General features: G+C 38.7%; 1 protein-coding gene across 1 annotated transcript in view; it reads right to left on the reverse strand.

Annotated features, from left to right (window-relative positions):
* LOC309630045 (uncharacterized protein) overlaps positions 1-18,407 on the reverse strand; it is a 143,237-nt gene that overhangs the window by 32,913 nt on the left and 91,917 nt on the right. The window contains exon 5 of the mRNA XM_082394808.1: positions 10,793-10,873. The gene's annotated coding sequence lies outside the window, so the exon portion shown is untranslated. The remainder of the gene's footprint in view (positions 1-10,792; positions 10,874-18,407) is intronic.

Below are 18,407 nucleotides of genomic sequence, written 5' to 3' on the forward strand. Positions count from 1 at the left end.
TATAGTATAAATTTATACTATTACACTATTGTAGTATAAGTGTTTTAAGATCAAGATTTACATGAGATTTGTATTTGCAACTCCACCAATATCCAGGATGGTGCCTGGTATGCAGTGAAAATTTGATGAATCAATTGCTACTGTTAAGACGATGACTATCAGGGAGGTAAGTAGTATTCACAAGAGTTTCCTGTTAGCCTTTGCTATAGACTGAACGTTTGTGACTCCCCCAAAATTCATATGTTGTATTCTAATCCCCAATGTAATGGGTTTGGAGGTGGGAACTTTGAGGTGAGGAGGTCAGAGAGTGGAACTTTCATGAATGGGATTAGTGCCCTTATGAAAAAGACCCCAGAGATCTCCCTTTCCCTTTCTGCTATGTGAGGACACAGCAAGATGGCCATCTAGGATCCAAGAAGCAGGCTCTCACCAGACACCAAATCTACTGGCACCTTGATTTTAAACTTCCCAGGCTCCGGAACCATGGGAAATAAATTTCCATTGTTTATGGTGTTCTGTTATAGCAGCACAAACGAACTAAGGCACCTTCTTGTATCAGCGGCCGGACAAACAAATAAGATGCAATATAATTTATCCAGTGAATCAATAAGAGAACTGAGTAAGAACTCAATAACATTTTTTTTCATTTCTAGCCTTTAGCTTCATCCACACAGCAGACCCAATCTCAAAAGACATCCATCCTCCTGTGCCAATTCATTATAATTTAAATAGAATAACTAAGGAATGGGAGTACTGTACATATAGAACAAATTAAAAATGAAGTTATTTATTTTCATGTGTTGATTTTACTTATTCTATTTATTTTCTTCAAACTGATCTAGGACATCTTAGGCAACTGAACCAGCAGAGAATATATATATATATATTATCTTCAATGATAGCGGCAGCCTGAATGAATTTTATTGGAAGTAATTTAGCATTGACTGGTTAAATATATAAACTACCCATCTGAAGCAGAGATATTGCCAGACTCCTTCAAATTAGAGACAAAAAACAAATCTTCGGAGATTACATCACAAATTGGAATTGTCTTGGATGGCAGTTCAAATGTAAAAATAAAAAATAAAATAAATTATCTAAATTCAAAATATTTTATGCCATCCATCACAGTGACAAAAGCAGCTGCATTTTCTCCTTCTGATCATAATGTTACAAAACAAGCTAATTATTTTTTAGCAGACAGTTTCAGGAAAGGTACGCCTTCTTAGGCCTACCCTCTTTTGCTCCATCAGAAGTATATTTTAAAAGGAGTTCTTTGATGATCTTTAATCCAGGCAGTAACTACAGAGAGGAAAAAAATGACTTGTAGTATAGTTGAAATTTTAGAAACCTGTAAATTTACCATACACAGCTCTCTGACATTTTTCCTGAGAGGCTTAAAGTTTAACTCCTAGTTCTGCCTCTTCCTTGAGGGATGGGAAGGATGTAGTCTGGTATTTAAGAATGTAGTCTGGAGCCAGAGGCCTGGGGTCATGGTTCCTTGGCTAGCATTGTCTCCTTGGTCATGTCACTTATCCCCGCTGTGGCTGAGTTTGCCATCTGTGAAACAGGAATGATAAGTGCACCGGCCTCAGTGGGGTGGAGCAGGGCTTGCACGAGATGAGCCTCTGGCACAAAATAGGCTTTCTACAAATTCTTGCTTGCACTAATGGAATGCACGTATCTCCACTTTGTTTTCCAAAATAGATTTAACTATTTGGAAAATTCTTCATCTTATAAACACACAAGGGATACTTTCTTTTTTAAGCTATAAATATACCTGATTATGGTAACAGTGTTGAAAACATTTCCGCTAAGGACCCCAGTCAACAATTTTATAACCTGAATTTCTGCTTTGTAGTTCACAGACCAACATAGATCATTTTCCCTTAATGTACCATAAAATGGTTACCCAAATGATGACAAGCAGGAAGAAATTAAAACTCAGGGGGCTCCCAAGTGTGGATATTTCCAAAACAACAGAGATTAATCTTACTATTGTTCTGTTTTTCTAAAGAATCTCAAACATTGACCCCACAGCTATACATTTGTGACTTGCTATGTCTGAACCACTACCACTACTTTGTGCTGAGTGTCAGAGATGAATGGGAGCAGTCCCTGCTGTTAAGGATCTCAAGGGACTCAAGTGTAATGAGGGGTCTCCCTATGTGTAAGCTGGGGTGATGACAGTGCCACAGTGGTAGTTATAGCAGCAAAAGGCTCTCGATGGCCTGGTGTCTGCCTGTACCTCCGATCTCATCCTGGGCTCCCACTCATGACGTGTTCCAGTCACACTGGCCTTCACCATTATTGTAAAGCATGCCAAGTCTGCTCCAACCTCAGAGACTTACACTTCCCTCTGCCTGGATTCTTTTTCCCATGAGGTTCACAACGTTGGCTTCTTCTTATCATTTAGATCTAAGCTCAAGTGTTCCTCCTCAGTGAAAGCATCCCTGACCAACTGGCCTTAAGTAGCTAACTGCATTAGTTTACAGACGTAGAGGCTTCAACAGTATGAATTTATTTTTTAACATCTTTATTGGAGTATAACTGCTTTACAATGGTGTGTTAGTTTCTGCTGTATAACAAAGTGAATCAGCTATACATATACATATATTCCCATATCCCCTCCCTCTTGCGTCTCCCTCCCTCCCACCCTCCCTATCCCACCCCTCTAGGTGGTCACAAAGCACCAAGCTGATCTCCCTGTGCTATGCGGCTGCTTCCCACTGGCTATCTATTTTACATTTGGTAGTGTATATATGTCCATGCCACTCTCTCACTTTGTCCCAGCTTACCCTTCCCCCTCCCCGTATCCTCAAGTCCATTCTCTACATCTGCGTCTTTATTCCTGTCCTGCCCCTAGGTTCTTCAGAACCATTTTTTTTTTTTAGATTCCATATATATGTGTTAGCATACGGTATTGTTTTTCTCTTTCTGACTTACTTCACTCTGTATGACAGACTCTAGGTCCATCCATCTCACTACAAATAACGAAGTGATAACTCAATTTGTTGCTTTTTATGGCTGAGTAATATTCCAACAATATGAATTTATAATCTTACAGTTCAGTAGGTCAGAAGTCCAACACCCATCTCACAGGTGTCAAATATCAGCAGGGCTGTGTTTCTTTCGGAACAATCTTGGTGAGAATCTGTTTCCTTGTCTTTCCCAGATTCTAGGAAATCCTTGGCTCATGGTCCCTTTCTTCCATCCTCAAACCCAGCAATGTTGCATCCTTTCCCCCTTTATTCATCATCATTCTCTCTCTCTAGAGCTCTCTCTCTCTTCTCCCCTCACACTTTGACCAGAGCTGGGAAATGTTCTCCCTTTTTAAGGACTTGTGATTAGACTGGATGCACCTGAATAATCCAGCATAATCTCCCCATATCAACGTTCTTAATCTTAATCACATCTGCAACATCCCTTTTGCCATGTAAGATAACATGATCACAGATTCCCAGGATTACAGTGTGGACATCTTTGGGGTCTCATAGTTCTGCCTAACACACTGCCACACTTAACTCTCCCCTAGTCTCTGTTATGTTGCCTTTTTATTTCTTATTATTTTTTGTAGCATCATATGAAATCCTCTTTTTTTTTTGCTCTTGTTTATTTATTTACTTATAATTTACTTATTATTACATATTCCTTTATTATATGAAAGTCCCTTCGTCTACCCATTTCCCCGACACTATTCTGTAATATTGAGAATAAGAATTTGGTCTCTCCCTTGATGACAGCAGCACCCCCAACCCCTAGAGCAGTTTCTGGCATAACATAGGCACTCAATGAATTCTCTGTTAAATGAATAAATAAACTCAGCTTTTTTAACTGATGTAAGCTTTACAGAAAATGTGCTCCCTAAATTAAGTCTTGAAGATAGGTAAGGAGATTATGGGGTGAAAATTAGGGATTGGACTTTCCAGCCTGTGCAAGAGAAAGCAGAGTCACTGTAGAATGACAACAGTGCTCTTGGAGGAGTGGCCAAGGATGAGAGAGGCTGGAAAAAATGAGTCAGAGGCAAATCACCAAAGACTTTTCAGACTTCATCTTGCATGTAATAAGAGCCATTGAAGGTTTGGGGTTTTTTTAAATTAATTAATTAATTTTATTTATTTTGGCTGCGTTGGGTCTTTGTTGCTGCGCGTGGGCTTTCTCTGGTTGCGGTGAGCGGGGCTACTCTTCATTGCGGTGCACGGGCTTCTCATTGCGGTGACTTCTCTTGTTGCAGAGCATGGGCTCTTGGCGTGCGGGCTTCAGTAGTTGTGGCATGCAGGCTCAGTAGTTGTGGCACATGGGCTTAGTTGCTCTGAGGCATGTGGGATCTTCCCGGACCGGGGATCGAACAAGAGTCCCCTGCATTGGCAGGCGGATTCTTTAACCACTGCGCCACCAAGGAAGTCTCACAGACCTTGTAATTCTTGAAAGAATTCTATGGTAGTTATACCTAAGAAGCTCATTACATGGTACTGAGGTAGTAGAAAGTAGAGATTATATGTAAAGAGAGTTTTATTTATAAAACTCCTGAGGATTTTTTTTCAATAAATTACAATGATGTCACAGTTATTTTCTGTTTCATTGCTGGGTCATCTGACAATAATGACGTCTGTAATTCATTATTCCCCATAAGTACAGTGATAGGTAGCACCCAGATCTATTGTCTGATCTCACCAGAGAAAAGCTATTAACTTGTGTCACCATATCTCTGCAGCCAGGAATGAATCTTTGGGGAAGTAGAGAGTCCTGTGGGCCATGGCAGCTCACTCTTCTGGCTGACTGGAAACAACAAACAACCTTTTCCTATTTTAACTCTCAGTACAGCTGGGCTTGGTTCAAAGACTGCAGTTTCCCGGCCAGGTCTCCCATACACATTCTTCTCCTCCACTTCCAAATTCTGAGAGTACATCAGCCATCCCAACCGCTTGCAATCATTCCAAAAAAGAAAGGCCTGCCTTGGGATAATACTTTGTTGTGACAGAATACCCTGGATTGGGAGTTGTCTTGTAAAGGATCTCTTCAAAAGATGATTACACTTTCTTACCTAGGTGGAACTTTTGAAAAGTGGGTAAGAAATTCTCTCTTTGTGCCGTGCTTTAGGAAGCAGGTTATGTAGTAGATACGAGCATCATCTCTGGATGGAGTGCCATCTCTGCCATTTTGAATTCTGCCAATAGTACCTCAATATTATATTTTCTCTGGTCCTCAGTTTCCTCATGTGGGACATGGAAGCAATAAAGCAGCCATTTCATAGGGTTGTTGTGAGCTTAAATAAGGCATATAAGAGAATGAGACTTGCAGTGTAAGTTCTGTGAGGGTGGGAGAAGTTTGACTCCACTCTTACATATCCAGTTTAGTACAGAAGTTTTTAAAGCATGGTCTGGGGACTCCTAAGGGATCCCCAAGACTCTGGCAGGGTGGGGTCATGAGGTCAAAACTATTTTAGTAAAAATACTAGGACACTATTTGCCTTTTTCATCTCATTCTCACATGAGTGCAGGATGGAATTTTCCAGAAACTAGACGGTGAGAGATATTGCAGTAGATAGAATGAGCAGGCAGACATGAGAAAATCCAGCTGCCTTCTATTAAAGAGATTTGCAAGATTATAAAACAATGACTCTCTTCTCACTAACTTTATTTTGCTTTGGAAAAAAGTTTTTCACATAAAAATATGTTTTATGTTAATGTGTAATGGATTTATATTATTACTGTTAAGAGAATTAATAAATACCTATTTTAATGTACTTTCTAATATAGTAAATATCAATGGCTATAGCTCACATAAACAAAGTTTCTTTGGGCCTTAAACAATTTCTAAGAGTGTAAAGGGGTCCTGAGACCAAGAAAACCGAGAACCACTAATTTAGCACAAGCCTGGCACATGGTAACCACTTAATAAAATAATGATTGGATTGCTAGAATAGGGCTTGGCTTAGGGTAACTGCTCAATAAATGAGCTTTCTGCTGCTGCTGCTGCTGCTGATGTGTTGATGGTGGTGATGAAAATCATGATGTGAAGTTGGCTGGGAGCCTTCTGTATGACTGGAGTAAATATAAGAGTAATTTTTAATAGAAATCTTATCTTGCCTTAGGCATGGCAGATGTTAGAGTTTAATGTAACACAGAATTATTTTCAGTGTTTAGACTCTCTTTTTCTTAGCTTACTCTTTTCCTAATGGGGTTGCTCATTCTCATCCTACCAGAAGCACTTTGGAATTGAGCCAAATTCAAAATGCTATATATGGCACCAGATTGAATGATACGAAGGTCAGGCTCTCTGTGTTCCACAAATTAAGGAGTCATGGACATGTACTTAATATTTACTGTGAAAACTAGAGGCAGAACATGCCTCTAAAACTTCTCAACACACAGGGTGATGGAGGTTTCCATGCCCGCAACCCTCCTCTCAATTTCTCCTTCCTTCTGCATGGTCTAGTCCAGCTACTAGAACATAGACTTACATTTTGTCTAGATATGCCACTACACTGGCTCTCCAGGAAGAAAAACATTTCTGGGTAGTGTTTGCTGATTTCCATGGTGTAAATACTCCCACCATGACCAGTTTTAAGCTGCTGCTATGATGTTACTAACCTCCAAATTGGGAGGAGAAACGTATAATCAGCTCATAGTTGGTTTGAGCTGGTCCCCAGCATACCACTGGTGCTGGCTCTGCACTCTGACATTAAGTTCAATTAAGTTCTGGCACTAAGTTCAACTACTTGCCTGGCTTTCCTAGATCTTTGATCATTGGCCCCACCCTCTCATCCAATTCTGCTGCCCCAATACCTCCAACTAGTCAGTATCCTCAGGTCCCAGGATTATCTCCTGCTACTTCTGCTTTTGCACTTTGCTACACTGTCACCTCTGGGTTCTAAAGTCCCTGCTTCATCCTTCTGCTTATTCATCTGCTATGCAATTTTTTATTGACAAACTAAAGGCCTTCTTCCTCAGTAAAATCTCTGATCACATAAAGGTATCACTAACGTCTTTCCTCTGAAATGATGGGACATATTAAGGGATAATATCTAATCTGAGTAATGGTGAGATTATTGGTTATCCAAAATATATCTATATGGTGTTGTGGAAGCAGCTCAGGACTGCTTAGAGAGAACTGCATTCCTCCCTCGCTGCTAAAATACTGAGCGGTCATGGGCAAATCACTCAGATGCTCTGAGCCTTGATTTTCTCATTTGTAAAATGAAGGCAATGGAATACATGATTTCAAAGAACACTTTTCTTTCCTTAAATTCCACTATTCTATAGTCAACATACTTTATATAAACAAAAATCCTACGACCTACTCCCATTATTAAAATTCAATATCCTTTTCATTTTAAAAAAAGTAAATTCATCATGTTCTATTTTTTTAATTTTTAAAATTTTTTTAATACAGCAGGTTCTTATTAGTCATCAGTTTTATCCACATCAGTGTATACATGTCAATAGCAATCACCCACTTCAGCACACCACCACCCCCACCACCCCGCGGATTTCCCCCCTTGGTGTCCATACATTTGTTCTCTACATCTGTGTCTCAATTTCTGCCCTGCAAACCAGTTCATCTGTACCATTTTTCTAGGTTCCACATATATGCGTTAATATACGATATTTGTTTTTCTCTTTCAGACTTACTTCACTCTGTATGACAGTCTCTAGGTCCATCCACGTCTCAACAAATGACCCAATTTCGTTCCTTTATATGGCTGAGTAATATTCCATTGTATATATTACCACATCTTCTTTATCCAGTCATCTGTCGATGGGCATTTAGGTTGCTTCCATGACCTGGCTATTGTAAATAGTGCTGCAATGAACACTGGGGTGCATGTGTCTTTTTGAATTATGGTTTTCTCTGGTTATATGCCCAGTAGTGGGATTGCTGGATCATATGGTAATTCTATTTTTAGTTTTTTAAGGAACCTCCATACTGTTCTCCATAGTGGCTCTATCAATTTACATTCCCACCAACAGTGCAAGAGGGTTCCCTTTTCTCCACACCCTCTCCAGCATTTGTTGTTTGTAGATTTTCTGATGATGCCCATCCTAACTGGTGTGAGGTGATACCTCATTGTAGTTTTGATTTGCATTTCTCTAATAATTAGTGATGTTGAGCAGCTTTTCATGGGCTTCTTGGCCATTTGTGTGTCTTCTTTGGAGAAATGTCTACTTAGGTCTTCTGCCCATTTTTGGATTGGGTTGTTTGTTTTCTTAATATTGAGCTGCATGAGCTGTTTATATATTTTGGAGATTAATCTTTTGTCCGTTGATTCGTTTGCAAATATTTTCTCCCATTCTGAGGGTTGTCTTTTCGTCTTGTTTATGGTTTCCTTTGCAGTGCAAAAGCTTTTCAGTTTCATTAGGTCCCATTTGTTTATTTTTGTTTTTATTTCCATTACTCTAGGAGGTGGATCAAAAAAGATCTTGCTGTGATTTATGTCAAAGAGTGTTCTTCCTATGTTTTCCTCTAAGAGTTTTATAGTGTCCGGTCTTACATTTAGGTCTCAAATCCATTTTGAGTTTATTTTTGTGTATGGTCTTAGGGAGTTTTCTAATTCCATTCTTTTACATGTAGCTGTCCAGTTTTCCCAGCACCACTTATTGAAAAGACTGTCTTTCCTCCATTGTATATCCTTGCCTCCTTTGTCATAGATTAGTTGACCATAGGTGTGTGGGTTTATCTCTGGGCTTTCTTTCTTGTTCCATTGATCTATGTTTCTGTTTTTGTGCCAGTACCATATTGTCTTGATTACTGTAGCTTTGTAGTATAGTCTGAAGTCAGGGAGTCTGATTCCTCCAGCTCCGTTTTTTTCCCTCAAGACTGCTTTGGCTATTTGGGGTCTTTTGTGTCTCCATACAAAGTTTAAGATTTTTTGTTCTACTTCCGTAAAAAATGCCATTGGTAATTTGATAGGGATTGCATTGAATCTGTAGATTGTTTTGGGTAGTATAGTCATTTTCACAATATTGATTCTTCCAATCCAAGAACACACCATGTTCTATTTTATAATTACCCATTCCTAATAGTTCATGCTAAGAATAATTCTGTTCACCATCAGCTTTCATCTCAGTTCCTCTGTAAGGTCATCCTCACCCCTTTCCAACAGATAAAACAACCTGTAAGTGCTTTTGATGAGTGATTAAAATGAATATTAAAATAATAATGTTTAACTAACTTTATAAAAGTGATTATGTCAAAGAACTAAAAGTAAAAAGGTGTCCATGCAGGAAACTCCTTAAAATGAAAGTTTGTGATTCTTAAATATTTTTAACATGCTGCTGATGAAGTATTTTCTATACGACCTCAAGGTCTAAAAGGAGCCACTAGGAAAAAATGATTTGAGAAAGTATTTTGTTCACATGCAGTTTCATGGGAATTATGTGATGATGTGGTAGGATTAAGTATAATATTGATTGGTAAGACCAAATTATATGTTTTTTCATTTCAACTTTATTGAGGTATAATTGACATACAAAATTGTAAGATTAAAGTGTACCTTGTGGTGATTTGATATAGGTATACATTGTGAAAGAATTTTCCCCATCTAGTTAATAAACACATCCATCACCTCACATATTCATCTCTTTTTTTTTTTTTTTGGTGTGAACTTTTAAGTTCTACTCTCTTACCAAATTTCAGTTGTGCAACATAGTATCATCAGCTATAGTCATCATGTTATACATCAGATCCTTAGAACTTATTCATCTTAGAGCTAAAAGTTTGTACCTGTTTACCAACCTCTCCCTATTTCCCCCACCCTCCACCCCTGGCAACCACTTTTCTACTCTCTGTTTTTATGTTTGACTTTTTAGATTCTACATAGCCAAACCATATTCTTAAATAAAACAAAACTAATCTATGATTAAGTCCCACAGTTCTTTCTTTTATATCTTTCTTTCATCATCACTAAACTCGTCTAGTTCCAATCTTTTTGGAATCTTGTGCTTATTTTCTCCTTGCTCCTGTTAACTCACAGTGTGTGGTGAGGTAATTGCAAGGCAAGGAGCTGTGTTTAATCCTTTTTTTGCATGGTTTGACCTGGCATTCTGAAATGCATAATTTCACGTATAGAGACAAGCAGAATGACTCAAGCTAATATTGAATGCAAATTTTTAGCCTGTTTCTCAGCATGCTAGGTAGTAAAATCAAGGATCTACAGGTTGTAAGTGAATTCAGAGGTCATCTATTTCCTTGCAACTTACAGTGTAGTTAGGAACCAGCAGCATCAGCAGCATCAGCTTGTTCAAAATGTAGAACCTCAGACCTCGTCTCAGACCCGCTGAATCAGACTCTGTCTTAACAAGGTCCCCAGGTGATTTGCTTACTTGCAATATACCACCTCTGATTAAGTGGCAAACCAGCCTCTACTTGAGTGTGTGCAGTCACAGGAACTCATTCCAATTCCTTCTTCCTCCAAAGCATTCTAACCGGTACTTGAGATTCATTTGGAAATATTATTTTAATAGTAGCTTTCTGTTGCTCACATGAATCACTTGATTCCACATGTATTACTCCAGGATTTGTAGTCAAACACAATCTGAATTTTTCCATTCTTATTTTCCAGTCTTCTTTATATGGTGCCTCTACTCTAACAAAATTGACTACCTTAAAAGGACCCTAAAAAACTGATCTACCTGTGTCACATAACAACCCTAGCAGTCAGTTCTGTAGGTATCCTGTTCTGTAACATTCTTCCTCTCTGGAACCTTCTTTCCCTATTGCTCTGCTTGTGTAGATTCTACTCACCCATGAAACCCCACCTCAATGCTCTGCAGAGGACAATCCCACTCACCTGTACTTCCAAAGACATTCACTGGAGCAGGGCCAAAGGACCAGTGCCTTATTGACGTGTTCCATTTAACCTGTATGGGGGCTTTAGAAAATGAGAATTTCAGTGCCTTTAAACAGGACATGCACTGTCTACTTTGACCACAGTCCTCACTTTCTGTATCATCCTTGAACAGATTCATACATTTACAATACCAACTTTTCATTTAGCATCCTTTGACTTAGTAATTCTCCCCTAAATAGAGGGCTCCTCCAATGCTCTTAGCCCAATTCCCAAATTATACACAATTTTTCTTTCCACATTTAATCTTTTGACCACACTCTTTCACCTGTATTAGTCTGCATAGGCTGTAATAACAAAATACCACAGATTGGGTGGCTTAAATAACATAAATTTATTTTCTCTAATTTCTGGAAGCTAGAAGTCCAAGACTGAGGTGCTGTCAGAGTTGGTATCTGATGAGATATCTTCTTGGCTTATAGGCAGTCACCTTCTCATTTTGTCCTCACAGGTCTCTTCTCTGTGCATGCACACAGAGAGAGAGAGATCTCTGGTGTCTCTTCCTCTTCCTATAAAGGACACCAGTTCTATCAAATTAGGATCCCACCTTTATGACCTCATTTACTTTAGTTACCTCCTTAAGGGCACTATCTTCTACTATAGTCACAGGGGTTAGAGCTCCAACATATGAATTTGGCAGGGGGTGGGGAGGTATAACTCAGTCCATAACATTATCAAAACACATTTGTATCCTGAAGAATCACACATGATATTGTACAAAGTTCCTCTACCTTTATCATCTAAGACATTCATGCAGACTTGCTAGCTGAACTGAGGGCAGTATAAGGGCTGCTTTCTACACCAATAGCAATTCACAGGAAACAGAAACAAGCTGGTTTCAGCTTAGTTGCCACTGACATAGAGACAGCAACAATAATACCTGCTCACAGAGGGTTTGCTATGTGCTAGACACTGTTGTAAGCATTTTTACATATATACAGTTATAGACTTTTGGCTTCATGACACTGTATGATAAAAGTACTGCTTATATTGTTCCCATATTACTGATGAGAAAACTGATACATGCTAAGTAAATGGATTGTCTAAAGTTACACATTAGAACATGCATGGCTGGGATTCAAGACCAGGCTGTTTGGCTCCTAGGTCTGTGCTCTTGGCCACTAAACCATACTCTGCTTCTCAGCAATGGAGACAAAGGGATGAGGTGGACTTTATTGGAAAGGATTACTGCACAGCCCCAACATAAATGTATATTCAATCATAAATATATATTCATCTCACATATATTTAAGTAGTAATCAGCATTAAAAGTTTAAAAATACATTAATTGATAGACCAATTTATTGTCCAAACTTGAAACTCTGGGTAAAATGAGGGTGCTGTTCATAATTATGCTAGAGCAATAGGAGTAAACAGAGTATCCCAGGCAAAGCAACATGTACAGTCACACTATTTATTTGGCCTCTACCATATGCCAGTACTATGCTAACAACTTTACATATGTAATCCTTATAAAATCCCTCTAAGGTACGTGTTGTTACCGCATTTTACAGGTGAAGAAACTGAGGATTGAAAAGGTCAAGTAACTTGCCCAAAGACACAGCTAATAAGTAGTATAGCTAGTATTTAAACTAGGTCTGTCTGAATCCAAAACAGTGCTCTTAACTAGCACCCAATATCACTTTCCTCTTCCTACAGATAGCAAACAAGTTATGGATGCTCAAGAAAATTATATCTGATTATAAATTCAGGGAAATAATTAGGTATTTATTAGGCTTAGAAATTTACTTGTCTGAAGAAAACGCTTAGCAGTTTTGCAATTTGGGGCTCATCACAGTCATACAAAGTTATCTGCAAAGAGAAAGTTCAGAAAGGAAAAAAAAGTAAGATCTTTGTGAGTTTTGGATCAAATTTAGTAAGTTACATCTGTTCACTCATTCATTAACTCATCAGTTATTGTTGAAGATACTGAGAATTACACCCTGAGGAAATTTATATTTCAGTTGGAAGAACAAGATATACACAAGAAATTTAAACGACATATAGTATCAGGAAGGAACATGTTTAAATGTCAAATGAGAGTCGTAGGCAATAATGCTGGATGTTCATAGGAGGATAAATTCATTGTAAGTTGATGAGGTCAGGGAAAGTCTCATGGAAGAATTACACCTCAAGGGATGGCCTCTTATGATTTGCTACTCAGTATAGCATGCTTTCCCTGTTTTAATTGGTTTTATCATTATTTAGGTATGGTAAGGCCAACAAATCAGGAGATGATTGCCACTGAAATGATAGTTTGTTACTCATAGTTCCATGAAGATGGGGCATGCCACGTCATGGAGGGCCACAGGGAGAAGCACCAGGGTCAGTTAGGAGACAGAGGGAGTAGGGGAAAACATGGACCAGAGTCTTTATTAGGTTTCCATGGGAAGAAATGAGAGAGACAGAGTAAGCAGGCTTAGGACTGGCTAGGTTAAATAATTTCAGTGGGTTCTGGGGTATAGAGGCTGTCCCTAGTTGTCTGGAAACCTGTCCCTGGGCTGATTAGGCTGGTAGATAGTATCCCAGGGTGTGAGGACCTGATAAAGGAGGTGACTAGGCATATGAGCTCTGGATTGATTGGTTTACATCTGAAAGGTATCCTAATGGACGAGTTGTTTACTATGTCTTGGAATTGGCTCGCCCTGAAAGGAACGGTCCCTCCAGGGTCAGCAAGACCCCAAATGTCAAAGCATCAGAACACAGAAAATAAAATACATGGTTAACACATTTCCTAAGAAACTCAGAAGTGTTTCTGTCTTAGTCTGCAACAGGAACATTTGTCTTTGTACTTTCCATAGGAGGCTAAGGGAGGGAAATTTGAACAATCCGATCATCCTGCAATAGTACCTCCAGCTTACACTCTTAAAGATAACAATGCATAAGGGCACCATGGGCACAAAGGAAGATTAATGGGAAATCCAAAGCTACTGATGAGAAAGTCCTTCCCCATGCATTTCTCTCTCTCTCTTTTCCTATAGTAAAGCTAGAGATGCTCTCTAGAGATTGTATATAGGCTTTAATTCATCAACCAAGATGTTCACTGATGACAAAACTGGTAGACTTCTGCTGGACTGTCACATAGATGGCTCTGAGTTTAGCAGATAGGGCATCTCTTCTAGGGTTTTGACTGCTTTGCCAAATTCCTGATTTCTCAGGAAGAAAAGTCAAAGTGCACCAGCAGTCTGGCCCATTTCCTCTCAAAAAGCTTGACAAGCACTCACTGGTTTGCAGTGGAGCATGAGTATGAGTGCATGCATAAGTAGATAGGTACACACGTGCATACACATGCACACATGCATGCACACTCAAAACAGCAGAGGACAGAATACTTTGACCTAGATCCCAGTCAATACATGTCTGAACCACAAGCAATTTTCTCCCCTTTCAGTGTGACTGGCAGCCTCACATTGTTATAGGCAGTTAGGGAATGTGGTGAGCATTTACATAGGTCTTTGTTTATTTAAGGATCATAGGCAAAATCTTAAACAAGGGAAAGAGGACAAAGGCATGGATAATTTAAAACAGCAAATAATCCAGAATCCATTTTTATAATGCAAAATTACTATTCAAAACTGATTTCTGGTTTCTGGTTATCCTTGACTGCCAATGCACTCAAAAGAATGAGTTGCCAAGAAGTTGATTGAAAGCTCTGTGTTTCTGAATCAAGCTGGCTTGCTCACTGTAGGTGGAAGGGAAGGATCTTGAGCCATTTCATTTAAAGATCCCCAGTTGTCACTATACAGAGGTCTTTTCTCTTGGTGTGTCAGATTTCCCAATGTCCTAACTGGGGAGGTAGGTGTAGGTATAAACTTAGTTGCTGGGGTTCTGGGATGCAAGAGGGAAAGAGGAGCTGAAGAGATGCACCATTCAATATAGACTTGTTTTCTTTATTCACCAGTTTTCAGGTGGGATTCCTCCTACTCCAACCAACTGTGATCATTCTCCACTCTAGAAAGTAAACTTCTCAGCTTCCTTGACAGTGAGGGAGGGGAAGCTGCCTGACTGCTTAGGCTGGAGGAAGGAACCCAAGGTATTAGCTGTTCCTTGAGCAGAATTTCAATCAATCCCATTTCCAACTGTATTTGCACTCTTGCCTCCAGACATACCTGCTGAGTCTGTTGAACTTCTATAGCAAGAATCAGCTTGCTTCTTCTTAGTTTCTCCCACTTCAAGCACCGATGTCTGCTAAGACAATTACTACACTGATCCATTACTGTCCCAGTTGTAAAATTCTCTTGTCTTCCCTTGAATGCTGTCATCACCTCTCTTGTTTTCTAGGTTCATGATATTTGAGAGTGAGGGATAGGACCATCTGTTAAAGAGGGATGAGTTAATCATACTCCACAGTTCATGACACATCAACATTGTTTTCCAAGACAAGGGTCTTCTCTTGTATATTTTTTATATGTATATTTATTCTCTTCTATCCTTCTCCCACTCCCATCTCTTTACCATCTTTTTCTTCAAAGGCAGTGATATCTTGTAGGTTTAATGCATATGTTTTTGACTTCTTAGAAATGTGTATTTTTGTTTCATGTATATGAATTTAAATTATACATATGGTATTGTGTTATAGTTCTTGTTCAATTTCTTGCCTTTTTTCCAGCATAATGTTTTCAAGATCCAACCACATTACCATGTTTATATCTAGTGATTTATATCTCTTCTTATTTCTTTTTTTGGTAATTCCTTTAATCATGGTTCTATCAATTAGAGTTCCATATTATTATTTCTTAAAACATACCTATATTTCACTCTACAATCTCCAGTTTTAGGGGTTTTCTTAATGGAGCAAGAACCTGAAGATGTTTTTCAAACAATTCGAGTGCAAAATTATCCCAGATTTTCCTAACTGCTCAGATCTAATCCAAGGGTAATTATTTTTGAGGTTCTTTTTAAAATTCCTTTCCTGACTATTCTTAGTTCTTATTGAGAAAATTATTTTCTTTCAAATTCATATTTTAATAAGTATTGGCAAAATGTGATCAAATTAGATCATTGCAACAACAAACACAAGTAGCCTAATCCAGTTTGAGTGTAAACACAACAGGATCTTGATAAATATACAACTCAACTCAAGGGAGATGTTATGTCAGCATAGTAGAGAACAGTGACTATGAATTATGAATACAAGCATTAGTTTATAGAGAGTCCTCTAAGAAAATGTCTACTATAGTTTTTGTTTGCTTGCCTGCTTTTGAAAACACCCAATTTAATTCCTTTTTGTCTAATTTATTTAGGTTCTATTGTGCTTAAATAAGAGTAGCTCCATAACAGGACAAAATGGAAAAGACTTAAATGCAGATGTCTTAAAAGCTGAAAGGAAGATACAGGTACTGTTGTGAGATTATTTATTCCAAATATGTGGTATCAAAGTTCTATCAAATCAAATCTCCTCTTTCACATAGGATTTAAAATGGGATCATGGAGGACTTCCCTGGTGGTCCAGTGATTAAGACTCTGCACACTTCCACTGCAGGGGGCACAGGTTCAATCCCTGGTTGGGGAACTAAGATCCTGCATGGCACACATGCAGCCCAAACAAAAAACAAACAAATAAATAAAGTAAAATAGGATCATGGTTGAAGAACAACTAAAGAGATGTTTGAGCCGAAAAACAAATAATACAAGGCTTTGGGTTGTTTCTGACCATCATCCACCCAGGCAGATTCATTTCCCCAGTCTGTGTTCTCAGTGGCAGTTTCAGTACCATCTCAGGTGAATCCTCATGTTCTTCCAGAAAAAATGTCCTTAAAATGCTACAAAGGACCTCTCTTCCAAGAAACATAAAACATTCTATGGACATTATCTCATTCTCTCTTCAAATGTCTTCCACAAGGGATAGATAAATGACAAATTGATGCTCTGTTTTACAAGAAAGGAAACTGAGGCTCAGAATAGAAATTGGTTATTCAGAGACCACACCACAAAGGTGACAGGAGTTGACTGACAACAGTCTGGCGCCACTTTTTATGGAAACTCCTCTTCTCATTCCACTAATAAAAAAGCAAAGGGAAAATAGACACATGGATAAAGTTAACCACATGTGTGACACTGGTGTCACAATCCTTATTGTTTTAATCTAACATGACTAATCTAAGAAGTGTTTATTGAATTAATGTTGAAGGCTCTTTTTCTCCTAAGCCTAAAGAAGACATTACTTTGTTGCTGTTTTTAATTGACACTTGGAAAACAGACATACATATAGCTGATTCACTTTGTCATACAGCAGTAACTAACACAACATTGTAAAGCAACTATACCCCAATAAAGATGTTAAAAAAAAAAGAAATGGAGTGATAAAGTGCAAATTAATAAATAAACCAGTAGCACATGGCACATGGCAAGGTTTTTAATTTTCTTGTGTTTTAGCACCCTAGGATATTTCTTGTCATATGGAACTTTTATCTACCAATGATGAGCTAGCAAACAACCACCCAGAAAGGGCACAGGAATTTAAATTTCAAAGGCAAAGAAAATATAAATGAAAAATAATCATCCTACCCTTTCCATGAAATTTTTATTAAATTTTACACTTAGGTCAGGTCTTAAAGGAAATTTGCAGCAAAGAGGAAGCAAATATTTATACTTGTGGTCTATTCAAAACCAAACTGAGATAAAATTAAATAAAAATCAAATCTATTTTCATGTGTATCAGGAGCCTCAGTTTGAATCTAAACTATGTTTTTCTTCAGATTCACTCCTCTTGGCAGAACTGAAGACTGTGGTTCAAGAATCCCGTGAGTCTATCCAGACAAGCCTGAAGACCTCTACTCTGGGAGGAAGGGGTTCCTCGTCCTAAGGGAAGACCCACGTAAAGTGCTCCCTTTAGGTTGAAGAATAATGGGACAGGGTGTGAGAGGATGGCATCTCCCTCCAATGGCAAGTCAGGCACTAAGACCAGAGGCAGCCCAAGGTCATGATGGCTGGAAGCAGAGCCATCGTCTGCTGTGGCAGTGACAAATCATCGCCAGATGAGACTCATTTCTCTATGCTTTTGATTCCCATCATAATGAAAAATGCAAGATTTTAATAAGGTTGCAGAACAAAAGGAACTGATTTATAGTTTACAGTTACATAGTTCATATTGTGCATTGCTGTATTTCCCATTTCTAATTGTTGCATTTTGTTTTCCTTCTAGGACAAGAGTACGCAAACTCTATAAAGGGATAGGCAGCAAATATTTTAGGCTTTCTGTGTCACATGGGTCTGTGTAGCAGATTCTCCTTTGTGTTTTGAGTTTAAAACCTTTTAAAAGTATTAAAATCATTCTTAGCTTACTGATCAAACAAAATCAGGCCATGGGCTGACCCCTGCACTAGGACACTGGGCACTTGTGGAGCGTGTTGTGATAGTCTGGGGCTTGGTGAGCCTCCTTTCTACCTTACCTCCTCCCTCTTCCACAATTATGACTCTTGCTTGGTCAAGTCATCCAGGTGCCTTCCACCAATCTTGGAGAATCATATCTGAGACACTGAGTTGTGATTGAGACTAAATAAAGAGATAATTCTGCTTTACTGGAGACTTAGGAAGAAATGCCTGTCCTCCAAGGTCC

This window comes from Balaenoptera borealis (genome assembly GCF_965194805.1).
Source record: "Balaenoptera borealis genome assembly, chromosome: 5".
Lineage (NCBI taxonomy): Eukaryota > Metazoa > Chordata > Mammalia > Artiodactyla > Balaenopteridae > Balaenoptera > Balaenoptera borealis.